We start from the raw sequence: 19,621 nt of genomic DNA, 5'->3' as shown, positions 1-19,621 counted from the left end.
CTTGATGAACATTTACAGTGAGGTGAGGAAGAAGAGTTTAGAAGGTTATTTTCAACTGCCTGCGTCTCCTTTCACCCCCACCCAAGACTTTGTAATAGCATCAACCTCCACTTCAAGAGTGCTATGAAAATACTGTTTGCCAGTGGATCGTTGTAAACGAACGTTAAAAAGCAGGGGGGCATTATTTGCATTAGCCAGTAAACTGCCTAAAATGATGACTGAGAAAGGCATGACCAAAAATATTATTCATGGGCAAAGGCTGAGGCCAGCGCTGGGCAGGGAGCTGAGATGGTGTCCAGAGGGCAAGTAGGTCTCTATACTTCTCAGGAAAACATGCTGCCAAGGCAGGGGCTCCAGAGACAATGAGGAGTGAAGCCTCATATATAGGCTCGGGAGGACCGGACCATCCCCCATCCAAGGGTCCAGACTCTTGCTTCTCACTTATGGGTGAGAAGGCCCCAAAGGCTCTGAAGACACAGCAACCTTGAGGGAGCAGCCCCCAAAGGGAATAACCCCGAGCTGCTCCCAGCCTGGAAATTTGCCAGCGGCACTGCGACTTTCCTCCTCATCTGCCTTGGAGTCCCAGGATCTTCCTGGGCTTCTATTGTCCTCTGTGGTCACCCCAGTCCTGCAAGCCAAGCCTCCAGAGTGAGCCTGTCCCCTGTTTTCTCCATACCTTGGCTGGAGTTCTTCTGGTGATGAGAACCTTCTAGAGAAAACTCTCCCCTGTTTCTTGTTCTTGGTTCCTAAGTAGTGTTGACACAAAAGTGATGCTGAGGATGGAAATGATGAATGCTTTCAATGAATGTGGAAGAGGTTCAAATTCGGGCTCTTTCATTTCCAAGTGACTTGAATTTTCTCATCCACAAGATAGGGCTAAGGGTAGGCTAAGGCCACCACGTATCCTGTGATGAGGAGAGAATGCCTTTGCTCCCCAAATGGTGGCCATTGTTTGGATGTCCTTTTCTCATTCCCTCTGTCATTGCCACCACTCCTATTATATCTCCACTGATGTCAGCTTCCAGGTTGATCTCTGTGTTCCGTGCTTTCATCTCTGATCATGCCATCCATTTTCCAGGAGGCTCGCTGCCGGAGAAACCAGTGTAAAACACAAAGGGGTATGTCATGCCCCTGCACAAAGTCTTGTTTCCATTTTTTTCAGAATAAAGTCAATATATCACCCTCCCAGAAATAGTCTTAAGAGTGTGTCTGTTTCCACTCATTAACTCATACATTTTACTGTGATGAGCATCTTCTCCACACCAGACATAAACAGACTGAGGAGCTTACATAAGAGTGCATAGCTAGTTGGTCATAGAGATTTGAATTCACTCTGCTTGTCACCCTCTCCAGCTGGAGCTCTTTGTACTGAGCAGTAGTGCATCCTCAGCAGCTGGGAAGGGCCAGCAGTGACAGCAGGAGGGGTCCAGGATCTGGGGTGCGGGGAAGCAGTGTTTGGAAGAAGGATGTTGGGGATGAGATGAAGATGCCATCTTCCCTTTCCCAGGACGGTGGTGGGGAGAGGGCAACTCGATTTGGAGACAAAGTTCTGGCCCTGGGCTTCACGCACTCTATTGTGAACTGGACTCTTGTTCCCAGAGGACCCGCACTATCTTCCACTCTCCTTGTCTCCTCTCCCCCACCACTCCTTCCCTCCAAGTACAGAGCCGGGTGCCAAGTGGGCCCTCCACAGACTTTCGGCAGATGATTATTGCCTCTGGTAGTCACGTCTTTTCTACGGGGACTGCACTGGTGGCCAAAGGTCGCTTCCGGCCCTCCTACAGGGTGGTTTTCTGTCTTAGGAAAGTGGTCCCCGGGGTCACCAGGGATGGTCAGTGTTTAGTGATGACGCTTGCTCAACAAGTGGTTTCCTCTCGCCTCCTCCCAGCAGCCCCAGCTCAGTCCCAGGGAAGGAAGGAAACTCACTCCCTTTTCCATCCTCCCTGAGGCCTCCTGCCCACCAGCCTGCAGACAGCTTGGCGTGGAAATCTCCACGGGTAGGGACTCGCCGACCCTCCTTCCCTTCTGTATCTGTAGTGTGTGGGAGGTTCTTGTCACACCCTGTGAAATAGATTTTGTTGTTTCATATTCTACGTAAGAAGAATTCGAGGCTTCAGAGACGTTAAGGGACTTGCTCAGGGTCATGCAGACAGTCGGTAGCAGAGGCAGGATTTATAGTCCCTGCTTGCTGGGAGAGTGCTGGATTCAAACCTCCGCCACCTGTGAGGCTAGGGTAGAGCCAGGATTTGGGAACCTTGCCCTTCCGCGTTGTCCCTCCCCCTCGGCCCTCGGCCCGCCCTCGGGGTGGGGGGCGCGGGCGGGGAAGCCGGATCCTAGCATCACTCGGGGGCTAAGTGCACCACCTAACCAGGCACCCCTAATCCCGAGGCCTGCTCGCTAGCGACCTCCGGAGGGCTGGGCCGGTTTGGGGTGCGGTGTGGCGAGGGGACCCACCCCGTCTTCCCGACTATTTGCATAACGGAGACGGCTCGTTTCCCCCGCCCCTTCGCCGCACTCTTCTTCCCTCCTTCCCGCGTCCGCGCCACCCCTCATCCCCTGTCCCCCCGCTCCTCCCCAAAGACCCTCCTTCAGGGACTGTTGCGTTGGGGCTCCCAGCTCCCGGGCTCTCTGGCCGCCGCCGGGCGAGGAGTCCGGAGGCATCCGGGGGAGGGGAGTCCCGCGCAGGGCCGGGCTGGGGAAAACGCCTGGGGCACTGCCCCGCGCTAACAAAGGGAACCCGCTGCCTGCCGGCTGGGGCGTGGAGCTGGCTGAGCTGCCGCAGCTTCGGCGGCCGAGAGCGCAGCGAGTGAGTAGGGCTGCGGTGGGCGGCGGCGCGGCCCGAGCCCCCCGGGAGGAGTGGAGCGAAGGGGCACAGGATGGGAGCGGAGCGGCGGGGTCCGGGGCGCGCCTAGGGCGCAGGGAATCGGTGTCCAGCACCCCTCAGACGCCTTGGCCGCGCTGACCGGCCACCCTTTGGCTGCGGGTGTCTGTGGATTAATCCGGGCGGAGGGGCCGCCCTGGCTTCTCCCAGGCTCCACTAGCCTGCGGACCCACAACAAACCCACGTGCGCGCGGCCGCGGGGAACCCCGCTTTCTCCACTGCACCGTCAGCATGGGAGGGGGATGCCTTGCAGAGTCCAGATTCCTTCACATCTCGCCTGCCGGATTTACAGACGGAGAAACTGAGGCCCGCGGCGGGGATGGGGGCACAGGTACCATAACAAATGCACGTGCGCCCTGTGCTGGGAGCGTGGCACGCCGCTAGCCCTTAGGAGCCGTCCTGCGCAACCCGGCCATTGTCTCAGCTGCCGGGGAGGGAGCGGCGCTGGGGGCGTCACTTGCTGGAGGAAGACGACAGACCCGTTTAAAAGGTACCACTTGGGTATCAGACCAAATTGCCAGACTTAAAAAGGGAAACACGAAAAGAGAAGGAAGCTACAAAAGATTACCCCAGGCCGGGAGTGTGTCCCCGGCCGTGGTGCATGAGTTGAGATGACCCGGACCACCCCTCACTTCCACCTCACGGTGGTTTCTTAGAGACAGGGGTTGAATTAAAGGTCTGTGGGTCCCCCTTCTAAAAAAATGACCGTGCCCAGCGCACCATTGTCCCTGCACTGCCTCTGTTGGGGACGGCGAGTGCCTCCTTAGCCTGCAGAAAGAACAGTTCGATTTAAACGGCCTCCAGCGCAGTCTTGGGTTTCGCTTGCGCTTTGCCTTTATAGGTCTAGCCAGCCCCGGTGTCACTGGCCCCTTTTGGCTTGTTGTGTGTTTGTACAAACAAGGCCAGCCGAGCACTCTTGTTCTAGGTGGGGACGCTATTATTTTCAGTTCTATCCGAGTTTATTTGAGGGAAATTCCGAGGTCCGGAAAGAGAGGCCTCTTGTTTGTTTTGCTTTTTCTTTGCCTACGTATGCTCAGCTCAGCTTTGCAGATTTTAGTTCATCAGACCTGTTCAGGCAGCAGTGAGGTGGTTGGGGGCGGGGGAGTGCATTGGCTCGGTAGGGGATGGTGTGGGTGCAGAAGGAAGCCCGTCAGGCTGTGGGAGTGGGTGGTGTGCGCGGGAACCTAGGCACCGCCCCCCTTGTGCTTGCGGAGCGGTCGGGCTTCGGCTTCACCTTGGCCAGCTGCGCAGATTAACCTGTCCCTGGGGCGGGCGAGTGGGGGGGACTGGAGGGCTTCCGGCTCTGCGCCCCGGTTTTTGGGAGTCTAGAGAGCATCCAGTGAACCCTCTTATTTTACAGGCCGGGAAACGGAGGCCGGGAGGGTTCAGCTCCTTGTCCAAGTTTAAACCGAGTGAAATCGGCCACCTAGAGAGGACTTGAGTCCCGGTCTCCCAACTCCCACACTGCACACTGCCATGCGGTCAACTAAAGGCAGAACCGGGATTCTGTGGTTGGCTGAAAAGGCAGTGGCCTTAGGCAGAATAGAGTTAAACAAAGAAAGTAATTCAGATTGAAATCTGCACCCTTCCATTATCCCTTTCAAGAGTTCTTTACCCATTTGAGAAAAGATAGATTTAGTAATTCCTTACTCTCCTAGCCTTTCATAAGCGTAGTTAGTTTTCTCTTCTGGCTGCCCTTTCCCCTCAAAGTTGGAGCCGGGCCAGCTGTGGAGACTTGGATGTTTTGCCTGTCATCCCTGTGCCAGGAGGCCTTTGTTTGGGCATAAGCACTCCAGGAAGAAAGTGTCTCCTAGGACGCTACTCGTGAGTCACTTGTGGGAGAACAAAGCATTGTTTTCATTGATTGTATTTAATTAAATGTTTAAAAATGAGAGTCCCACGAAGTAGCTACTTATGTTTGCATTTGGCAGAGGAAAAGTTGGAAAACCAAAGAAAACATGTTGAGTCTGGGTTTCCCCAAAGCTGACGTGCTGTTTCACCCTGTCCCTCTTATCTCCTGACTGCACCTGTTTCTTAGGGTTTCCAGGCTGTTTCATTTCTGTGGTAATTCCACTTGGCACTTGATTAGAGATCTCATCAGGACTCTCACCCTGTAAGGAACTTATGAAATCACCTGGCCAGTTTTTCTAAATGGAAAAACTGAAGCTCAGAGAGGAGAGATTACATGCCTAAGGACACACAGCAAGATGTCTGCTTTTAGTGCCTCTTTCTGCGTGAAAGGGAAACCGTTGCATGAAATGAGTTTTTGTTGGTACCCCAGAGTACGGTCAAAGTTATGACGGTTGTTATAACAACACCCTTCAAGTCACAGGATGAATGCCTTAAGGACTTAAATAGGTTTTGGTTGTTAAACAAAGCCCTGGATCCCAATGGTAGCTATGGTGAGGAGTATTATATTGATAGTTATCACTGGGGATCGGTTTTCTTTAGTGTGTACTAACTGGTTCACTTTACTCTTGCCCTGGTTTCCTCTGCCTTGTGCTTCCCCAGTAGGGAGCTGTTTTAAACTATGATCGTAAAACGAAAGGCAGCAAAAAGTCAGAAGAGAGACCCCACTTAGCTCTTCATGCTACTTAATTTCTTGGGCTCCGGTGTCCTTCTTTGTACAATGAAAGTCCCTCCTGCCCAGTCTCTGCACAGGCTGTTCGGGTGCAGTGGAAGCTGCTTGGCCCTTAGAGGCAGAGGATTGGGTTTGGGTCAACCCTCCTCTCCTGTGTTCCTTGAGGACCAGGCGGTTGCATCTCTACGCGGTATAATGTAAGGGGAAGAACATGTATGCATCTCCTGGGGCTGGGGTGGGTATTAAGTCACGTGACTCATGCTTACACCTTTTCAGACCTCTTGTCAGGGTTGGGTGCTCACTAGCTTTTTAGTGGTAGAGAATGACGGTTGGAGAATAACCCCATGGGGTAAGCCCTGTGCTTAAATGAGAGACCCAACCTAGTCAGTAACTGGGGTGAATGTCTGTCAGACTGTAAAAAGGGCCTTTGGGGGGTTGTGAAGTGTGTGTGACTCTAAGGTAAATAAACCTAGTAAAAAACAAATAAAAAAACCGAACCCAGCACTTTCACACCCAGGTGAGTGCAATCTAAAGTCTTTCTATTCATTCACTCCATATTTACTGACAAGCAGAGGCAGGTCAGTGTGGGGATGGTTCCTGTACTGCACCTGGAGTTACAAAGAGCCAGATCCACTCATTGCCCACCCGTCCCTGCTTGGAACACTTTTGGGTCTCCCCTCAGAAATTGCCCTCAGACACAGATGTGGAGAACAAACGTATGGACACCAAGGGGGGAAAGCCGCGGAGGGTGTGTGATGAATTGGGCGATTGGGATGGACGTGTATACACTGATGTGTATACAACTGATAACTAATAAGAAGCTGCTGTATGAAAAAATAAAATAAATTCAAAAATTCAAAAAATATAAAAAAATAAAAAGAAGATAGAAATAGCCTACGGAAAATAGATCTAATTTATCTCAAAATTGATCTTTGTGGTGGCGGGGTCGTCCCTTTTCTTCATAAGTTAAACCAAGAGCAGGTGGTCAGCGAGAGAGTGGAAGAGGGAAGGCTTCAAAGAGAATGTGGATCTCTGTAAGTGTGAAGATGTGGTTGCATTAAAAAGTGACAGGAGTAATTGATTAATGAAATTTGCAGTAATATTCTGGAACATTAGAGTCCTGAGAATTTGCTTAGACTTGGTATCAGTGACTTATTCAGTAAGAACTGAATTGGGGAAAAAAATACCTTTTTTCTTGCTTGTCTGCAGGTATACTGCATATATTCTGACTTGGATAGATGTACTTTTTATAGTTGTATATGTTACAGTAACATAGTAAGCAATGTGGTATCATCACATTAAAATACTGGAGTGACTTTCTAAGTCGTTACTAGAAGGGTCAGGTTAGCCTTTAGAATCAACTTGGTGATTTAAATTTTGTTTGTCATTATGATTATAAAAATACAGCATGCCCATTGAGGACAATTTGGAAAGTACAAAAAAGTATAGAGAAACAGCAAAAATTTCCATTATTCAAAGGCAACCATTTTTAACAATTGGCAATTTTCCCTCGTCTTTTTTTTTTTTCTTTTTTTAGTGGTTTGTTTTTTCTAAGTGGTAGAGAACATACTGCAAGTACAATTACTCTTGGCTTTCTTATTTAACCTTTTCATATACCCATGTCACAGTTTATATCCTCATTAAAGCTGCACCTTTTCATTCATCACCATATCAGCATCTCCAAGGTCACATGGTCCCATGGGATCTGATCACTCTAGTGAGCATTTCAGTGAAGGCCTATAGAGGAAGGAATCTCCATCTTCTTCTCACTTTCCCAACCATGCCTCAAGCATCCAGATACCATTTAAAATATATATATATATCTTTCATGTTAGAAGAGCCTAAAGTCTAATGGAAAGAGAAGGGCCCTGTCTGTGGCCTTGGGTTCTAGTCCTGCCCTTGTGACAATTTATTTTAACACCCAGGTTTTCAGTTTCCGTACGTGTTAAAATAAGCAACTCCAAGGTCCTTTATTAATTCATTCCTCCCATCTTTGAGGGCCCACTCTAAACCAAAACTGTATAAGAAGAGCTCATGGTCCAATGGAGGAGATGCGGTAACAAGAGACTAGTTCAGGGTACCCTGGGAATGCAGAGGAGGGGCAACCACCCCAGACCGGAGCAGTGGAGAAGGCTTCCTGGATGAGGGCCACTGTGGGCCTGTCAAACTACTTCTAATTCTTCTCTACTGTAATTGACACCATGACTAATGTTTGTGAATAAATCTCTGTCCGTATTCCAGATAATTCCAATAGGATTGCGGGAACAGTAGGAATTAAGAGCATAAGTAATTCAGGATTTGAATTCTTGTTCACCAATTACCACCAATATAGATGAGCTTCAATTTCCTTCTCTGTAAAATGGGCATAACAGCCCTTACCTCACTGGACCATTGTAAGGATTAAACAAAATCATAGTTAAAGGGTCCAGTACAGTGCCAGGTTTATAGGAAGTCCTCCGTAAGTGATAGCTATTAGTGTTATAATTGGGATTTTCACAAGCTGCAGAAACTTTTGGTCTTAATATTTTTTCTTACCATGATAGCAGGCAGAAAGTTAATTAAAGTGGTACCTCCTACTAGGTGACAAATTGAGAGAGAAATGATCACTTACATGCTGCATTACAAAAGTCTTCTTATGGAAAATTTCAAACACACGAAAGTAAAAAGAATGGTGTCATTACCTCCTTCCCCCCATTTATAATCATTTACCTTCAACAATTATCAAAACTCATGGCTGGTCTATAACCCCACACTCTACCCCACATGACTTTGAAGTACATCCCAGACATCTTTTCAGCTTAGCCATAAATATTTCACTGAGTTGCATATTTGAGGCAATGGGTCGTGCTGCTCTTGGAGCCCGTGTCTGCTGTCACTGTTACCTATGGAACCGTGTGTGTGTGTGTCTGTGTGTGTGTGTGAAAGAGAGAGAGAGAGAGATAGAAAGAGCCAGTAAAACTTAAGTAGTTTTACTGCTCAAGTGAATTTTCCTGCTGTGTCCCGTGTCACAAAGAGATGCGATAAAAGGAGCACTGAATTTAGACTCAGAAGGCCTGATTTTGCATAAAGGCCCCACCCTTTACCCGCTGTATGCTTTTGGCAAGTGACTTCTGAATTTCTTTAAACCCATTTATAAAAAATTTGGTGAGTAGTGAATGAAATAATCCATGTGACAGCCCAAGCAACTCAGCATTAGTTGGCCCTGCATCAGACTTGAACCCAGCCTTCCCTCTCCAGAAGCAGAGTTTCCGTATGGAATGAAGGTCAGAGACTGACGGGCTGGTGGTAGTAGGGTACCTTCAAGTAGAGTTGCTGCCTGTCTCGTTCTGAAGATGAGGTCTTCGCTCAGATGAGTAGCTGGCACCCCATGCTTGCGAATCTCCTTTCACTCAACCCCTTCCCTCTGATTTATGGATGAGGGCAAGGAAGCCCAGAAAAGGTAGGGCCCTGCCCGCTATGCCTGAGAAACAGATCTTCTCTGATGCCTCTTTTCCTCCATGAGAAGACACCAGGCTCCCCTCTCTCCTCCAAGTTTGTCGTCTTGGTCTCTCCTAACTCACTGTTGCTCCCAAGTAGGAATTTTTGACTCAACTAAAAGGAGAAAATTGATTTGATTCAGCAATTAAATTAAAGTCCTCTCTTTAATACACTGGGGCTCCCATTATCTCCGGGCCTGCACTGTGACTCACGGTCTCCTCCGGCTGTCTCGAGCTAGCTGTGTGGCCTTGGGCAGGACGCATGCCACCACAGGGATTCGACTCGCAGCTCTCTAGGCCCCTTCCAGCTTTGAGATCATCAAATGGGGAACAAGTATAAAAAGGAGAAACTATACATAAAGTTAGGGGCTTCTTCACACAAATAATAAGTGTAATGTTTTCTTTTAGAATGTTCAAATAGGGTAAAAAATTAACCACCTTCCCTTTTGCCATTTCCCCCAATCCCACTTCTTGGCAAAGTGACTACTGTTTGCAGTTTGTTGTGGGTCCTTCAGCCTCCTTTGGATGTACCTATGTGTGTATCCATGGTTATATGCAAATACATTTAAAAAACTCAGTAAATGGATTACATTGTAACTGCAACTTTACAGACTTGCCCTTTTCACTTTACTATAGGTATTGGACGTCTTTCCATATCAGTATATACAGATTATTTTCTCATAGCTGCATCACAACCTACATCATGGATGTGTTTATTTAACCAGTCTTTTGTTGACGGATATTTATCTGTTTCCATAAAAATATATTTCTAAGTGTATTTAGACCTTGGACATATGGAACGCTGGTCGTAAATGTCATGGTTAAATGAAGTCAGTCCATCGAACTCTGGAAAGGGTGGCGAGAAAATGGGTGCAGGAACACTGAGAACCATGCCCCGGAAAGCTGAAATGAAGGGCTCCCGGGAAGCTACTAAGGGCCAGCTGTTGGGATGGGAGGTTATTTTTGGAGTTGGCCTGCCTGATTGGGTGCCCTAGGCTGCCGGCGCAAGAAACTGAACTGCGTCATCACCTTCTCCTCCTCATTCCACCATCCCTGGCTCTTCCGCATTTGTTTCTCTTCCCAGGGTCGGTGGCATCTGGTGGGAGGACTGGAACTTGAGTGATGGGAGGGAGGAGAGAGAAGCGAAGAAGAGGAGGAATTGATCTCAGGCTCTGGAGGAAAGAATGTGCCGGTTCTACTCTACCTTGTTGTTCAGACCCATCTGGAAACTCGTGTTTCGCTGGGTCCTGTACAGATCATGATAAAATGAAGCACACCCAGAATTGGGCTTACTTGGAAGACAGAGGTTTAGGACACCATATTGGAGGTAGAATACATGTGGAAACTGGAGTGTTCTAGCCTGCAGGGGATAAAATAAGAGGCAGTTTCTTCATGTGGAAGAATGATTAGAGTTATACTGTGTTGCTGCTGGGGGGGAGGAAAACCAGTACAGAGTTGCAGAATGGCAGATAAGGAAGAACTTACTCAGCAGAACTGCCCAACCAGGGAACAAACTAGGTCACAAGACAGTGAACTCCCTGCCATGGGAGCATCTAAGCAGAAGTCTCAAGTCAACTTGTTTGCCATCAGAGGATTCTTGCTTTTCAGAGAGGTTGACCTAAATGCCTGGTAAGGCCCTTTCCAACTCTGAGAGTCTATGACTGTGGGAGAGAGGGAAGATCGGACTGAGGGGGTGGGACAGGTTACAGACAGCGTGAGTGGAGCTTTTGTCACCTGCTCGAAAAAGGTGGAATAAAATGGAAGCCTTCAAAGGAGACTTAGACCATTGTTTCCCCTGGATCTTGGCAACCCTCCTCCTGTTTTGTCCTTGGCTTCAGCTCAACTTGATTTTATATTCGTAAATTATTTCCACAGAAATAAATATATCACATACACTTTAGATGACCAGGAAATCTGGCAACCAGAAAAGAACTACATGTCCCAGGAGGATGATTGTAATTTTATTTTTATTTTTTTTATTACAGTCTTTCTAAATTTGCATCCATCTCCTGGTTTCCCTAGCACAGGACTGAGACGTCATTCAGCTTTAATTTTAGGAACACTCTACCCTTTGCAACCTCTCAAAGGTCCTCTGAGCTGGAGTTGAAATGCTTGTCTCTTTCTTTCCTGTGGATGAGGAAGAACCTCTTGGACTTAAGTCTTAGCCAAGTCTTAGTGAGGAAACGTGGCAAGTTTACCATCTTCTAGGCTTTTGCTGTGCTCCTGACCCTGATAAGGCCCTGTTTGTTCCCTTATCCAGTCCTCATAGCCTTGGGGTCTTGGTATCATCAGCTCCATTTTGCAGATGAGAAAGCTGAGCTTCAGAGAGGGCTAGGGAACTACCCCAAGATTCACTGCTGTTAAGTAGTGATGCTGGCACTGGGTGTAGCTCATTCCCTACATCATGTTACAGGTTTTTCCACTGCTAATCATTCCCAGTCCTTTGGGGCTGAGACGCCCTTCGTCCTTGTGTTTCACTGGGAGCTTGGTTGAATTTCTCCTTATGGAGCTGATGAAAGCTTTCTACCATTCCTCTAAGAACAGATGAATGAAAGAACTCATGGGACAGCCATGTGTGAATAGCTTGACATTCGGATTCAACATACATTTGCTTCTTCCCCTTTTTCTTAAGAGTTATTTTCATCAAGCCTGGTTTGCCTTTTTTTTTTTTTTTCCCCACCTGCCTTTTAAAGCACCTGTACTCATTATCTGTTTATAACCGGAATAAACACACCCACCAGTAGTGAGCATGGCTGCAGATGAATGGGTACCATTGCTTGGCTACCTTCGATGCCTTTAGGTGGTAAATGGAGCTCAATATTGGCATTGTTAAGGGCTTATCTGCAGCTGTGCTTGGAGGCTCTTGAACAATTTCTTCTCTTGTAAAGTTTACTCAACATTATTTTGTTCAGTCAATATTTGTTGTGTGCTAGGCATTATGCTAGGCATTGGGAGTATTTACCCTAAGAACACACACTGTAGATATGCACACACGCGTTCAGTGTAACTGGCGGGGCCTTAGAAGTTAGTGGCAGACAAACTTTCTGTGTCCTCCTCTTCCTGTTTTCTCAGAGTCCTTGCTTTGTCCACTCGTTCAGGTAACACTAGGTGCCTGCTGTAGCCCACGCACAATGCTCAGTTTTAGAACATAGACCCAAATTGCCCCCCAGTTCTCTTCCTTTAAGAGCTTAGTTGGAGGTGGGCATGCAGATATTAATAACAATATACTGTGATAAATATTATGATTTGGATGTATACAGAGGTTGAGAAGATCGTACAGTGAGTTTGGGTAAGCTTTCTGGAGGACCTATGACCTACCTAAGCTGGGTTGTAGAGTGTAGTAGCTGCTAGCCTCTGGGAAAAGAGCATTTGAAGGAGAAAAGGGAGTGCAGGAGTGAAGGTGTGGGGTAGAGAATGGCATGTGCGGGGGAGCCACTAGCAGGTTAATGTTCCCAGAGGGGAACACATAAGGCAGGAAGTGCTGGGAGATGAAGCTGGAACAGTTATACCCATCATCAAATATAATTTTCTTAACCTCTCTCTGGTGGCATACACTATTATCATTTCTGTTTAATAGGTGAGGAAACAAAGGCTGAAGGAGGTTTGGTGACTTGTTCAAAGTCAGACAGCGAGTGAGTTGAGGTGCTTGAACTTGAATGTAGGCCTGCTCAACCCTCATAGCGGTGCCTGCAGGGGCCGAGAAGGTCTGCCTTGAAGACTGAGGTGATCCTTCCGTCTCCATTAATCTTTCAAAAATCACACCCTTGCTGAATTCTCTTCCTCCACCTGCCTTATGGTGTTCTCACTAGTGAGTCTGATGTCGAAGACCTCTTCTGAGTCTCGGTTCTAGTTTTCATCCCCTTTTCATTCAGAGAATCAGTAGCCCAGAACTCTTCAAAGAAAACCTTTATTGCCCAACCAGGTGTAACAAGGGAGAAGGAAAAGATTCATCCCCTTTCTCAAAAGGTCCAAGTTCATTAAGTAGCCCAGGCATTACCTGTGTATCCTTTAGTTCAGAGAAGCCCTTTGGGGGCTGGAGAGGGAGCAACCTGGGTGGGCTGGAAGAGTCTGAAGCAGGTGGGCTTTGAGCTGTGCCTTGAAGGATAGGTAGGATCAGGAAGGTGGAAGGCATGGCACATAAGTAATATTATTCTGTCTCACTCAGTGATAAATGGCTTATTCTACCCATCCCCCAAGATAATTTCCGGGTTGGAGTTGGCTCTTGGGCTGAAGAGGCAGTAGGAGGATTCATTTAGTTATTCATTCAAAATAAAGTTTATTGAAAACTAATCAACTGAGAGCTCAAAGACAAGATGATGAAACTACAGAATGAAATAAAAAGGGCAATTACAGAGCTAAGGAAAACATTGAGGACACAAACTACATCATTAGAGGAAAAGTTAATAAAGGAACAAAGTAGAATCCACTGAAAACTAAATTACTAACAGAGAGAGAAGGCATTAGGAAAATCACAGTATATGCTGAGAAAAAGGATGAAGAAACTCATCAGAGAAAATCAGAGATCTAAACGTTGTAAAAAGATTGTAAAAAGATCACTCAGAAGGGTAATTGGCCTACCTGTGGAGGCACAGGTCACTTCTCGTGCTCCATTGACCTAAATATAATCACGTAGACAAGCCTGGATGCAAAGGAGCCTGGGAAAACATCTCCAGCTGGGTGGCCGTGTACCCTCTTAGAACTCAGATTTGGGGAAGGCCTTTTATTACTGAAAGGAAGATGAGGAAAATGGATATTGGGAGCAATTCATTTCTGCCCCAGGGAAAAAGTCATGTTGGTCTCAGACTTGATTTGCAGCAGAAGCAGAACTTGAGAACATGGAGAGGAAATATTTACAGAGTTCCAAGGGAAAGGTCGTGTGACTGAAGACTTTTACACTCAATTACATCACTCTGTAACGATAAGGCAGGTAGCCATTCTCATCTCTTCATATAACACATATGAGCCGTTCATGGGAAAACCTACTTGATGATGAAAAAGATTAGTCAAAAGCACCCTTTGGAAGGCATGGTGATAGGTCATTTGGAGAGCCCTTCTTCTACTCAAATAGAGAAAACCTTAGCATGGGTGGGCTGTAAGTCTAAGGAACAGAATGGGAGGAAGTGAAAAGAGTGTAATGGAAATGGAGAGCTGAGGGAGGGAGTGGGAGGACGTTAGGTGCTAACTTTCCCTCTCTCACACTGTCTAAGTAGGGTGTTAGTATCATGGCTCCAACCTCTCAATTAGTTTTTTTAACCCTTTATTTTATTTTTAAAAATTTTATTGGAGAAAAGAATCTAAAAAAGAATGAATATATGCACATGTATAACTGAATCACTTTGCTGTACACCTGAAACTAACACAACATTGTAAATCAATTATTTTTTTTCTCTTAAACTTGGAGGAGTCTTTAAGGAAATAACATCATTTGGATGTAGAAAAATTTATTAAAAGTTCAGCTTTTCCTCTATTTTACTTTTCTGTATAATTAAAATTAAATTAAAAAACCCCAGCTGTTGTATTAAGCAGTCCCACCCATTCTTCTTTCATGCATTCTTCCATCCTCCACACTTCTGTTCAAATGTAAATGTAGAGACATGCAAGGAAGGATATGAATCAATTTTTTTTCCTGGATGCAGGGATCCTGGGTGATTTTTAGCTCTGTATAATTTTGTGCATTGATTGATTTAAAAAAGTAATGAGCTGGTCTTATTTGTTTTTGTCTTTTTTTTTCAGTGTTTTACTTCTTTAATCTTTTTTTTTTCTTTTTTAAATTGAAGTGTAGTTGATTTACAATGTTTCAGGTATACAGCAAAGTGATTCAGTTATATATATATGTGTATATATATGTATATATTCTTTTTCAGATTCTTTTCATTATAGGTTATCAAAAGATATTGAATATAGTTCCCTGTGCTGTACAGTAGGACCTTGTTGTTTACTTATTTTATGTATAGTAGTGTGTATCTGTTAATCCCAAGTTCCTAATTTATCCTTCCCCCCAACTGGTCTTATTTGAATCAAACCACTAAGGCTAATTTAAAAGGCATCATTAAATACTAATGCTCAGGGTGTGGGGAGTGAGGTGGGAGATACACATAGATGAACAAGGCCTTGTTTTTTCACGGAGAAGTTGGTGAGTCAGTTACGTGAACACCGGACTCTAGGCAGAACAAAACACTTTGTAAATTAGATGGACAATTGGGGTGTTGGGGTCCCGAGGACAGTGGGGAAGTTTTCACAAAGGAGATAGTGTTTGAACTGGATGTTGAAGGATGAGAAGAGTCCCTATAGGTGGAGGATGGGAGGCAGGGCATTCCTGGCCTGGAGGCAGCAGGAGTACCAGCAGGGAGGAGTGAAGGTATGTGGTGTGTCTGGGTAACCCTGGGTAATCTATTGTGGTCAGGGAACAGAGGGTGAATGAAGGAATAGCTATTGTTCATTAAGTGCCCACAGCGTTCCAGGTGTGACACACAGATCTCTCTAGGCTGCCCAACAGCCCTACAGAATGGTGATAATTATCCCTACTGTGCCGATGAGGAAACTGAAGCTGAGAGAGACTTATCTGTCCAAAGTCACTCAGGGGTAAGACTGATTGAACCCCCCGAGCTGTCTGTACTCCAAAGCCCATATAGTCTCTCTCCTGTGCTGTGATTTGCAGGGCACAGAAGATCTGAATTAGCCACCTTTGTGAAACATAACATATACAAATACAAATAAATATCAAAACATTTTTATAGGTAAATATGTTTTATGTATTTCCATACACGCAGACCTATGACATAGCCATATATTGCTTGGCCAAAAAGTTCGTTCGGGTTTTTTCCGTGCCATCTTACCGAAAAACCCAAAAGAACTTTTTGGCCAGCCCAATATTTTGCGTGTAAATTTTCTAGGTAAATTTTTGGGTAAATATAAATCCTAAATTGTGGTTCGGACTCTACTGTCCAGAAGCTGTGTGGTCGCACGCTACTCAATTCGAACTCCAGTTTCCTGATTCATAAAAGGGAATAATGATTCTGGTGCCGCCTCCCCTCAGATTTGTTTTTGTGTTCCAGTTAGATCATAGATGTGAAACGACGAGAAAGTATAAAAGAGCCACACAGAAAGGTTTGTTATTGCTGACACACCCCTCGCTCCTCTGAGAGCTTACAGACCTCTGTTCGAGCACCCACAGGTGTGTGTAAAAACTCTCACAGCCATGGACATGGTCCTTCAGGCTTGCAACAAACAATGTAGTCAGCCAGCCAGAAGCTGTGCTTTCCTGGTTCAGATAACCAGCTGGGGGCTGTGGAGGGAGCTGGGGCGGCCTGTTGGGGGGTGGGGTAGAGGGAGGGGAGCGAGGCAAGCAGTCTGTCTGGCTCCCCCCACTGCAGGGTGTGGGAAGGCTCCTGCCTCCCTTCCTGGTTGCTAGGTAAGTCTGGGCCAGAGTGGAGTCGGGATGGCTGTCAACAGCTTGGTGATTTATACCGGGCAGAGGAGGGTGTTTCAGACATGCCAGGCTGCAGGAAGGAACGTTGGAGCTGCCAGGCGAACAGGCCCCTGCCACGTCTATCTGGTAGAGGCTCCTGGTCTGGAAAAGGGACAGGAGGGACAGAGTCGTCAGGGGACTCTGGAGCAGACTTTAAGAGTGCTAGGAGTACTCATGAGGACAAGATGAGGACTCTGGCCCCAGAGAAATTGGGCTCTGATGCAACACGTCAGAGTGGATGGGCAGCCAGCCCTTGGCACTGGGCTAGAGTGGCCCAAGGCAAGTTACTTGTGCTCCAGGAAGGATTAGGATTGTTCCAAGGTCTAGGTTGGGGCCTGGTGTCCTCCTGGGGGCCCAAAAGCCCTGTTGCGTGTATCGTGTGTCGGGTGGCAGTGGTGGAGGTTTTAGAGAGAGCCAAGCTACGCCTTACTGACGAAGAGATCACTTCCTTCCTCACCCCCCTGGCCTCTGCTCTGCCCAGACAGGCCTTTTAGCTCAGCCTCAGCTCAGAATGAGTCCCTGAAATTCATGCCACCCAAAGCAAAGAGAAGACCTTTCATCTCCTACACTGTACTTACTAGATTATATGAAGTTAGCTATGTTCGACGGTGTCTCCCCGATGGCAGGGACACTGCGGGAGTTCTCTGCACAGCCCCCTGCCCTTAGGAGGCCTGGTGGACTGAGCTCAGCCTTCCCAATGCTCCCCGCCCCCACCCACCTGCTGAGACCAGGATGCGGTCCGCAAGTGCAGGTGCTCTCTAGGTAAAGCCAAGGGTGAGAGCACATGGCAGGAACACCCTGGGGCTCTGCTGGGCCCTTCTGCCCCACTAAATAGTCCTTCTTCTACCTGTCAGTTCCGGCCTTGGGAGTGAGAGACAAGCAACAAGGCGAAGTAGGGAATGCCCTCTGGGCTGATCCGTGGAGCTGAGCCCTGGCGGCCAATCAAGTTTGGGACCTAGCTCTTGCTTTTCTTATCCCGCTGGGAACAAGGGTCGTAGGAGTGTGTCCTAGGGGTGAGAGGGAGGAAGGCGGTGAGGGAGCTCTGAAAAAAGCAGTTAGGCTGAATCATCTTGTATCTGAGCAGACTGCAGGATCGCCTTTGTCAATTGTATGCTGTTGGGAGGATGCTGGCCCAGGGCGAGAGCGGGGGTGGTTAATGACGATGGTGTTAGGAATAAATCCCCAGAAGATGTTTCCTGCTGGAGGGCTTGTGGCGGTTCCTTTTCTGCTCTACACAATGAACAGTTTATTCTGGCCTGTAGATTTGGAGGAGAGGAAATAACAGGTAGGGAGGAGACGGATGAAAGCTGCCTCTTAGGGAAATGCTTCTGGGCTCGGAGGGTCCCACCCCTGTCTCCCAGCCAGTCCAGGGGACTCACAGTGGGAGCGCTGGGAGGCAACTCCATCACCATCTGTAGGGTCACCTTTCTCAGAAAGCCCCGAGGTTGAGAAAAAAATCATAGGCTTTGCAGCCAGACAGACTTGGGTTTAATTCCAGATGTGCCACTTCTCAGCTATGTGAATTTGGGAACTTAACTTCTCCGACCCTCAGTTTCTCCTCTGCAATCTGTGTTCATCATTCCTGCCTCATAGCATTGGTGTGAGTACGATGTAGTGATTAACCTAGGGCAGCATGTCACTAGTGATGAATAAATGGTAGCTCTTTTCAATATGGCAGCACTTCTTAATAGTTATTCTCAGTTATTGGTCACCTAGTGGGCCAGACACTCTGCTAAGCCCTGGGGATATGAGGATACATGAGACCCAGTCTCTCCCTGGAGGACCCTCCATCTAGGAGGACAGACAGGCACGTGGGATCAGGGACCAGATGAACAGGAGCTGCATGAGGTGCTTTGGGAGCAGGAGGCAGGGGTGGGGTCAGGGAAGAAGAGGTGAGACCCCAGCAGGAGGCGTTTGCCGGGCAAGTAGAATGGAGGGTGTTTCAGACATGCCAGGCTGCAGGAAGGAACGTTGGAGCTGCCAATTCTCCCCAGAACTGCAGCAGCAGATAGGAGGAGGGTCACAACTGGGACTAGTCAGTAGATCCACCCGTAAGTGGGGGACAAGAGCCAATAGTAGGGGCGCCCCCAGCAGGCGAGCTCACAGGGCTTCTGCCCTCTGCTGGCATTCGAGCCAGGGCAGTCTGGCTCAAGATAGAGTCTGCAGTCTATCTTTCCAGTGGTGGGGTGAACATGGACAGGGACTCAGCCTGGCTGGACTGGGGCACTTAACATCACAGAGATCTCTCCAGGCTCAGGGCTGGGATCAAGGGTAGACCTCCCTGGAGGGAGTAGAGATGATTACCAGACAGGAATTGCAAACATGGAACCTACTAAAATAGAGGCTCCAGGTGGCGTGGACTGGAGGGGCTTCATGAAACGCTGGCACAGAACTGTTTTATTAACACTGGGACACTGGCAGTGGGTAGGAGGGGTGACCTGGGATTTCTGCAGTTGTTGGGAAGCCCAGCGACCCCATGTGCAGTGCTCAGCGTTGCATAAAAAGAACCAGAGGGAACCTCCTCGAGATTCAAGGATATACATTTGTGGTTTTAGTTATTTGCAAATGACTTCAAAACCCTATGATGTACACTAATTGGGTGAATCATTTGGATGAGATAAAAGCAAAATTATATTTGCTACAAGGATGGTTTATATCACTTAGCTGGTGATATAATAAACATAGCAGCTTTCATTTACTGAGCTCACACCACCATCCTGACTGGTCTCACTCTAATTCATGACCATGACCCTTAAGTGGACTTTGGTGTTGTCAGGTCCTTACTCTTTTCCTTTGATCCAGGGGTTCTCAACTCTGGCTTCTTTTATCATTAACTGGAGAAGATTATAAAAAGTACTGCTGCCTGAATTCCACCCCAAACTAATGAAATCTAATTTCTTGTGGGGTGGATCTGGGTATGAGTATCTTTTTTTAAAGCTCTTCATTTATTCCAGTGTGCAGCCTTGGTTGAGAACCACTGCCATCCTCTCCAATCTCCACGACTATTTCACACTTTTTTCCCTCTTTAAATTTTTAACACCTCCTCTCCCATCTCTATTCTCAGTCGAGAAACTTATTTCCCACTTACCTGAGAAAATAATGACAAAGGAGCGCTTTCATACCTTTCCACCATCAAATCTATGCCCATTTATTCTACTTTCTGCCTGTTGCTACGGATGATGCTCCTTTTTTTTTTTTTTTTTTTTTTTTTTTTT

The 19,621-nt window shown here is 47.2% G+C and overlaps 1 protein-coding gene across 4 annotated transcripts in view; it reads left to right on the top strand.

Annotated features, from left to right (window-relative positions):
- Nucleotides 1–2,835: 2,835 nt before the first annotated feature.
- ST6GAL1 (ST6 beta-galactoside alpha-2,6-sialyltransferase 1) overlaps nt 2,836–19,621 on the top strand; it is a 158,947-nt gene continuing 142,161 nt past the window's right edge. Inside the window, exon 1 of one of the 4 annotated variants that reach the window (XM_027109267.1) lies at nt 2,836–3,371. The gene's annotated coding sequence lies outside the window, so the exon portion shown is untranslated. The remainder of the gene's footprint in view (nt 3,372–19,621) is intronic. The other 3 variants (XM_027109275.1, XM_027109258.1, XM_027109284.1) reach the window with 3 other exon arrangements.

This window comes from Aethalodelphis obliquidens, unplaced genomic scaffold, assembly GCF_003676395.1.
Source record: "Aethalodelphis obliquidens isolate GAN/ISIS:26980383/991018 unplaced genomic scaffold, ASM367639v1 scaffold1, whole genome shotgun sequence".
Taxonomy (NCBI): Eukaryota; Metazoa; Chordata; class Mammalia; order Artiodactyla; family Delphinidae; genus Aethalodelphis; species Aethalodelphis obliquidens.
This window is presented reverse-complemented; position numbering and strand designations above follow the sequence as displayed.